The sequence below is a fragment of the Gekko japonicus genome, unplaced genomic scaffold (assembly GCF_001447785.1).
Source record: "Gekko japonicus isolate JY-2015 unplaced genomic scaffold, Gekko_japonicus_V1.1 scaffold452, whole genome shotgun sequence".
In the NCBI taxonomy this organism is placed as follows: domain Eukaryota; kingdom Metazoa; phylum Chordata; class Lepidosauria; order Squamata; family Gekkonidae; genus Gekko; species Gekko japonicus.
In genome coordinates, this window is record NW_015167545.1 from 596,052 (window position 1) to 602,925 (window position 6,874).

A 6,874-nucleotide genomic window follows, 5' to 3' on the forward strand; every position below is an offset into this window, starting at 1 on the left:
GCGTGACTGGTCCAAGGTCACCCGCTTCCATGGCAGAGTGGGGATACAAACCAAAGTCTCCTGGATCCTAGTCTGACCTCTAACCACTGTGCTGTACTGGCTGACGTATCTTTATAGTGCTTCCTTTCTTAATTCACAATTAGTTTCAGGATGTGTGAACTGACTACACTGAACACGCAGGGCTATTTTTGGTCAGGAACGCACAGGAACGGAGTTCCGGCTGGCTCCCGAGTTGGCCACACCCAGCAGGAACTCATTAGCATAATAGGCCACACCCAACAGCAGAAACTCATTATGACTGGCTACATTAGGGGTGTGCGGCCTAACATGCAAAGGAGTTCCTGCTATAAAAAAGCCCTGGGTTTTGACAACAAACAAGGTAAACAGAATAAGAAGCAAAAGGTGAGTGTGTCTGGATGACCACACTTCTGCGAACATGGGATGTGTGGCCTAATATGCTAATGAGCTGTGCTGTCAGGGGTGTGTCCTAATAAGCAAATGAATTTCTGCTGTTGGGTGTGGCCTATTATGCTAATGAGTTCCTGCTGGGCTTTTTCTACAAAAAAAGCCCTGTGAACACGTATGCTGAAAGTAACATCAGAGGGACATGAAGGCTGGAACCCAGCCAGTCGTCCATTAATAGGCGACTCAGCCCTAAAGCGAGGGCCACAAAATTCTCCTGTTTATCAGTGTGGGACCGTCAGAGGCTGGCTTCCAACGGGAATTAAACCACCATCATTTGCATTATACTGAGTGTTCAAACATACACTGCCCTAGGTGAACCAGACAGGACGCCTGCACCACATTAAAAATAAACACATTTATATCCCAGCAAACTTTCCTCCAGCAGCGTATACTAGAACACTGGCTTGTCTTTAAGCTGTTACAACACTCCTGTCTGTTTCTATGGCAACAGACCAAGATGGCTGCTCCTTGGTAGACTGGTTCTCCCCATATTGAGAATGGGGCAGAGAGGACCAAGGGTGAGCATGGCTTACCTAAAAATACCACAAATAAGGTTATACCAGAGGTGATATTATAACAGGGACCAAAACGCTGCTGTCTCTGGCAGTTTTTAACACAATGGATTAATATCTGCATTATAGTAGAGTTCTGATCCAAACACAGTAGACCTCTCGTAAACGAAGCCAGAGTGTGGTCTGAAGGTGCAGGGTGTAGCCACTTCACAGAAGTCTGGGTCTGTGAGAGAGCCAGAAATTCCCCTTGCACACCCCAGTTCTGTGACAGAGGAAAAGTAGGACAGCCAGGTAATGCCAGACTCTACCATTTCAAATTGTAGGCAGGGGGGGAAAAGCACATTTGTATTGTTTCCCCTGCACATAGCAAACTCTATAGAGCATTATGCACAAGATTCCAGCTCAGCCTTTTCCTGGCTGCATTAAGCAGATACACTTTTAAAACACAGGAAGTGTTCTGACATTTCTCTCACGCACCTTAATGTTGTACAGTCCAGTCAGAGAAGAACAATCACACAAGCCTACCAAACTGTATTTTCTCTCCTTCACAGGATAAAGGGAGACTTGCAGGTTTTAAAGACAGGTTTTTTTAGGGTCAGAGTATTCAGCACATCAGAATGAGGCAGAAAAATTTCACGGACTAAAGCAGGGAGGCAGGGTGCTGAGCACTCCCCTGTCAAATATCTCCCCGCACATCATAAAGAGAAATTTCAGACAGACGATATAATCCGGAAGAGGAACGGTTCCCAAACGGTTTCTGGTCTGTCATTTCAGACAGAACTGTTTTAGAACCAGTTCCCTACCGGAATATATTTCTAATTTCACACACAAATGCTTCTGTCCCGTTTAGGAAATGGGGCTGAAGCGTTTTACCTGTCAACCGCTTCCAAGTAGTCTTCAGTTTCCTCTCCCGGTTCCGATGCACTTTTTCCTGCCATTTTTCGCCCACGCGGGTGATCTACGGCTTTTTTAAAAAAACGTTCGCTTTATAGCACTATAACGGTATAACGCAACAGCATTATATCAACCCCATTGCAATGCCTGATGTGTTGTGCTATAGCACCATAGCGCTCTAACACGAACGTTAAAAAAAAAAGCTGAAGATCGCCCGCGCGGGCGAAAAACAGCGGGGGGAAAGCGGTGCAGACTGAAAAGGCAAACCGCTTCAGATCCAGCTCTTTACCGGGAGGGGAAAGCCATGTGTGAAATGGCAGCCCTATACTGGTTTACTCCACGATGGATCAAAAACGGCTTCAAAACGGGTTAAAAAGGGTAATGTGAAATTCCTCAACAAGTCAGCGAGTAAAGACGACAGGCAAGTTGCTTTTCCTCTCCTGTCTTATTTTTCCCTCCTTCCAGATCTCATCTCCAGGGGAGTATCCTCCACCTTAACCCCTGTCATTGAGATGGAGTCACCTGGTACTTTCTGCCTCAATTCACCTTCTAATCTAGAATTTTTAAAATGACAAGATGTTTAAACTTGGAAGTTCTTCTGACCATCCACTGAGGATGCCACAGTTATTTCTATACTTGACCTTCTAAGCAACCTTTTGACTTAAATGGTGACTGGTGGTTTTGGTTTTTTAAACCATACTTCCAAAAACTGGAGCTAGCAGTTGTTTAAGAGGAAGCATCACTCGTTTGGTTCTGCACAGCAGCAAGTAAATGCCTCTTCTCTCAGACAGGAAGGAATGCCTCCCACATGCTTCTGTGTGACATGTGCTCGGCTGTGAAACCAAATGTGGATTTCTTCTCTAGAATGCTGTACTGATGCATGAGCCTAATCACAGAGTTAATCGGGACTCCTTGGAGCAGGTGACAGACCTATTGAATTAGCATAAAAAAAAGACACATGAGCAGGTAGAGAAAGAGGTACTTTTCTCCCTTTCTCACAATACAAGAACTTGTGGGCACTCCATGAAATTGCTGAGCGGTCGGGTTAGGACGGATAAAAGGAATTACTTCTTCACCCAAAGAGTGATTAACACTTGGAATTCACTGCCACAGGAGGTGGTGGCGGCTACAAGCATGGACGGCTTCAAAAGGGCATTAGATAAGCATATGGAGCAGAGGTCCATCAGTGGCTATTAGCCACAAGGTACAGATAGGGGCTCTGGGGCAAGTGATGCTCTGTCATCTTGGGGGGGGGGGTCAACAGTGGGAGGGCTTCTAATGTCCTGGCCCCACTGGTGGACCTCCTGATGGCACCTGGTATTTCTGGCCACTGTATGACAGAGTGTTGGACTGGATGGGCCTTTGGCCTGATCCAACATTGGCATCTCTTAAGTTCTTATGTTTAAGCTGCGTTACGCTGAATCGGTCACTATTGTCCACTCAGACTGGCAGTAGCTCTCCAGGGTCTCAGGCAAGAGGTATTTCATATCACCCGATCAGTGTTCCCTCTAAGCTGAGTTAGTGTGAGCTAGCTCAGTTTTTTAGCCTCCAGCTCACACATTGTCTTAGCTCAGGAAGGAGGGCTCCAGAACAAACTAATTTATGCGGCAGCCAAATCCCTCGCGCACAACTTTAATGCCAGCAGCTCACAAAGTGGAATTTTTGCTCACAAGACTCCACAGCTTAGAGGGAGCATTGCACCCGATCCTTTCTACTGGAGATACTGGGGACTGAATCGGGGACCTTTTGCATGCAAAGCAGGTGCTCTACCACTGAGCTGTGACCCCTCCCGACAAAACGCTGGCCGTCAACTTTATGTGGAAATGTAATCACTAACTGAGAGCCAGTTTGGTGTAGTGGTTAAGAACGGCAGACTCTAATCTGGAGAACCGGGTTTGATTCCCCACTCCTCCACATGCAGCCAGCTGGATGACCTTGGGTCAGTCACAGTTCTCTCTCGAGCTCTCTCGGCCCCACCTACATCACAGGGTGCCTGTTGTGGGGAGGGGAAGGGAAAGGGACTGTAAGCCACTCCGAGACTCCTTTGGGTACTGAAGGGCAGGGTATAAAACCAACTCTTCTTCTAAGAGCTGCATGCACTTATTTGCACTTAACAGAATCCCACTTATTAATTTATTGCATCCCACCTATTAATTTACCTAATTCCTACCCCGCCTTTTTCCCCATTGGGGACCCTAGGCAGTTTAACAATGTTCTCTCCTCCAGGTTCTCTTCACAACAGTCCTCTGAGGTAGATTAGGCTGACAGTGTGTGACTGGCCCCGACACCCAGCAATCTGTCCCCATGACACCACCCTGCCTCTCTATCCGCAGTGCACACCTGAGTTTTGGCTCTTCAGGAATCAGAAATGAAAAGACAGAATGTGAATTCTGCTTGGTTTTTTTCCCTTTCAAAAAGCAATCCAGCAGGCAAAGATACTCTCACGCAGCATCACTGAAGACATTTTTTAAAAGGTAAAGAAAGCCCAGAGCCACAGTCGTGTGTCACGAAAATACTGCAAAAAGACATCCACAGATAATTTCTACATTTATTTTTATACCAAAAAAGTTATGTGCAACAAATAAACATTCTTACATTATTTACATTTTTTTCTTAAATTCCCCGTTAGCAAAACTCTATTCTAGACCTCAGGATTCTGTAGTCTTAACGTTGAACGTAAAAATGGAACGTCTCCGCTCGACAGACAGTTTGGAGTTTGAAGCATGTGATAAAAATTTTGTCAGATGGAACGTACGAGACAGAACACACACACCAAATACTTAGGCCATGCTTAATACAGACTTTTTTTTTAAACAACCCAAAATGGTAACGGAATATTTTTACCCGCAGCCGATTAATTTTGCTAGGGTGTGGCTGGACAACGTTGGCAGAACCCAAGCAAAGTTTAATCTGGTTTTCACTTCAAACATCTCCATGCAGATCAGGAGCAATCACAACGCCTGACTTCCTCACCCCAACCCCCCCCCCCACACACACAACTGTGGGATTAGAGATGCCCCAAAACTGAGCAGCAAAGTAACAGAGCATCTTCAGGGGGGAAATATGACTCACACTTTTTGAAGTGAGGCTACCCTTTGGGTGCCTTTCTTACAGGGCCGTTTCCCTTCTATGCCTGTGAATCGCTCTCTGCCGGCATCCTGTCCCCTGCCAAAGCAATGCCTCTCGAACCATTGCATAATCCTGGCACATTGGGAAGCTTGGCAGGAAGACTTAAATTAACACTGGAAATCATGCAGCCGTCCACAACTAGGGGCACTTTCCTCCTAATGCAGGACAACCATCATTCAGTCTGACCAATGCAAGCTGGACTTGTTATCCGAAAGGTATTAAGGGTTCTGCAAAGCACATGGAGGGGTTTTACCAGATGCATGGGTGCTTTCGTCTAGGAAAAGAGACACCTCCATGCACACCTAACTCTGCCACAGTGCCTACCAGCCCATCGGCCAATGGCCTTCAGTGCCTAGTACGATTCACATGAGGAGGGAGAAGACCATGGTACTGGCCTGCAGCAGGCCAGTTCTTCGTGCATTAATTGCTCAGGTTATTGCTACTAACCACCAAACAGCTAAGTTTTGACAGGTGACCATTGGCAAGAGTGGACAACGGGTCTTTGACCCTTCAAGGGTGGTGGTACAAGATGGAATTGTTGCAGGAGCAGTCGGTGGCATGGAGAGAAACGGCATGCACTCTTCGGCATGCCTCCTGCCAGCCACAGGAGGCAGATCAAGATGGGCAGCCATGTCCGTCTGTCTGTAGCGGTACAAAAGAGCAAGAGTCCAGTAGCACCTTAAAGACTGACGCCGAATTTGTGGCAGGGGATGAGCGTTCGTTAGTCACTGCTCACAGAAGAATATCTGAAGCAGCGAGCACTGACTCGCGAAAGCTCATCCCCCGCCACAAATTTGGTGTCAGTCTTTAAGGTGCTACTGGACTCTTACACTTTTCCACTGCAAACGACAGGAGTGACGTAGTCTGCCGCTGAATCACCATTCGCCCCACAAGAGAGATGGGCAAATGGCAGAACGGACTCACACTGGCACACCAGGCACGGCACCTCCTTTTAAGGACCCCTCCGCCGCCCCCCGTTCCCTGCAGAGGTTTCATCAAAGCTGCAGCACAAATAATGAAATGAGGCAAGCAGAGGCAACTGCTGCGGGGGTCTTTTCAGCCCTGATCCCCCGCCAGAAGAGAGGGACCTATATTGATAGACACCCCACACACACACACACACACACTTGGGCAAAAATCGTATCACTCTGCAAGGGGCACAGCTGCTGTTCTGCACCTCTTCCTCATTCCTTGAGACCCGAGATTCCTTCATTTCATGGAGAGGGAACCGACACCCGGGAGTCATGCCCTTTCTGAGTCCGTTACTCTGGTTCTGCTCAGAAACTAGGTTCTTCCTGGATTGAGAAGTACACAAGAATCTGAGATTTTTTTTCCTTGCTGAGAAACAAAGACGACAATTTGGAAAAGCAACTTAAAAATTCAAATCGTGGTTCGGCCTGCCATTTGAGATGAGCAGACAGAGTGCTTGGCCCAGGGAGCAGACTCCGGCGGAGAAGGGAAGAAACCTTCCCCTGCCCCTTACCTGCCGATTGCTTACGGTTTACTATTCTGATCAGGCAGAGGGCCCAGAGTCCGAAAACAGCATCTTTAATTTAATTTAATACTTTTGATATGTCAAAGGTATTTAATGGTTACAGGAATGGTTTAAAGTAAAAAAAAAAAAAAAAGATACTAACAACCCACAGAGTGGCATCTTCCCGTACAGGAGAGGGTAAAACCTCAATGGTCCCACAGGAAATATTACACAAGGCTCTACCCGCCCACTCCTCTTCCCCGGATCCCAAAGTTCAGGCAAGCTTTAAATGTACTCTGATCGACGCAAAGATAAATTGAGAAGCTTCGGACAAGGACAAGCCGGTTTAGTGTTCTAATATGTATTATAACATCACTGGTTTAACAGGGTTCCCCCTTCA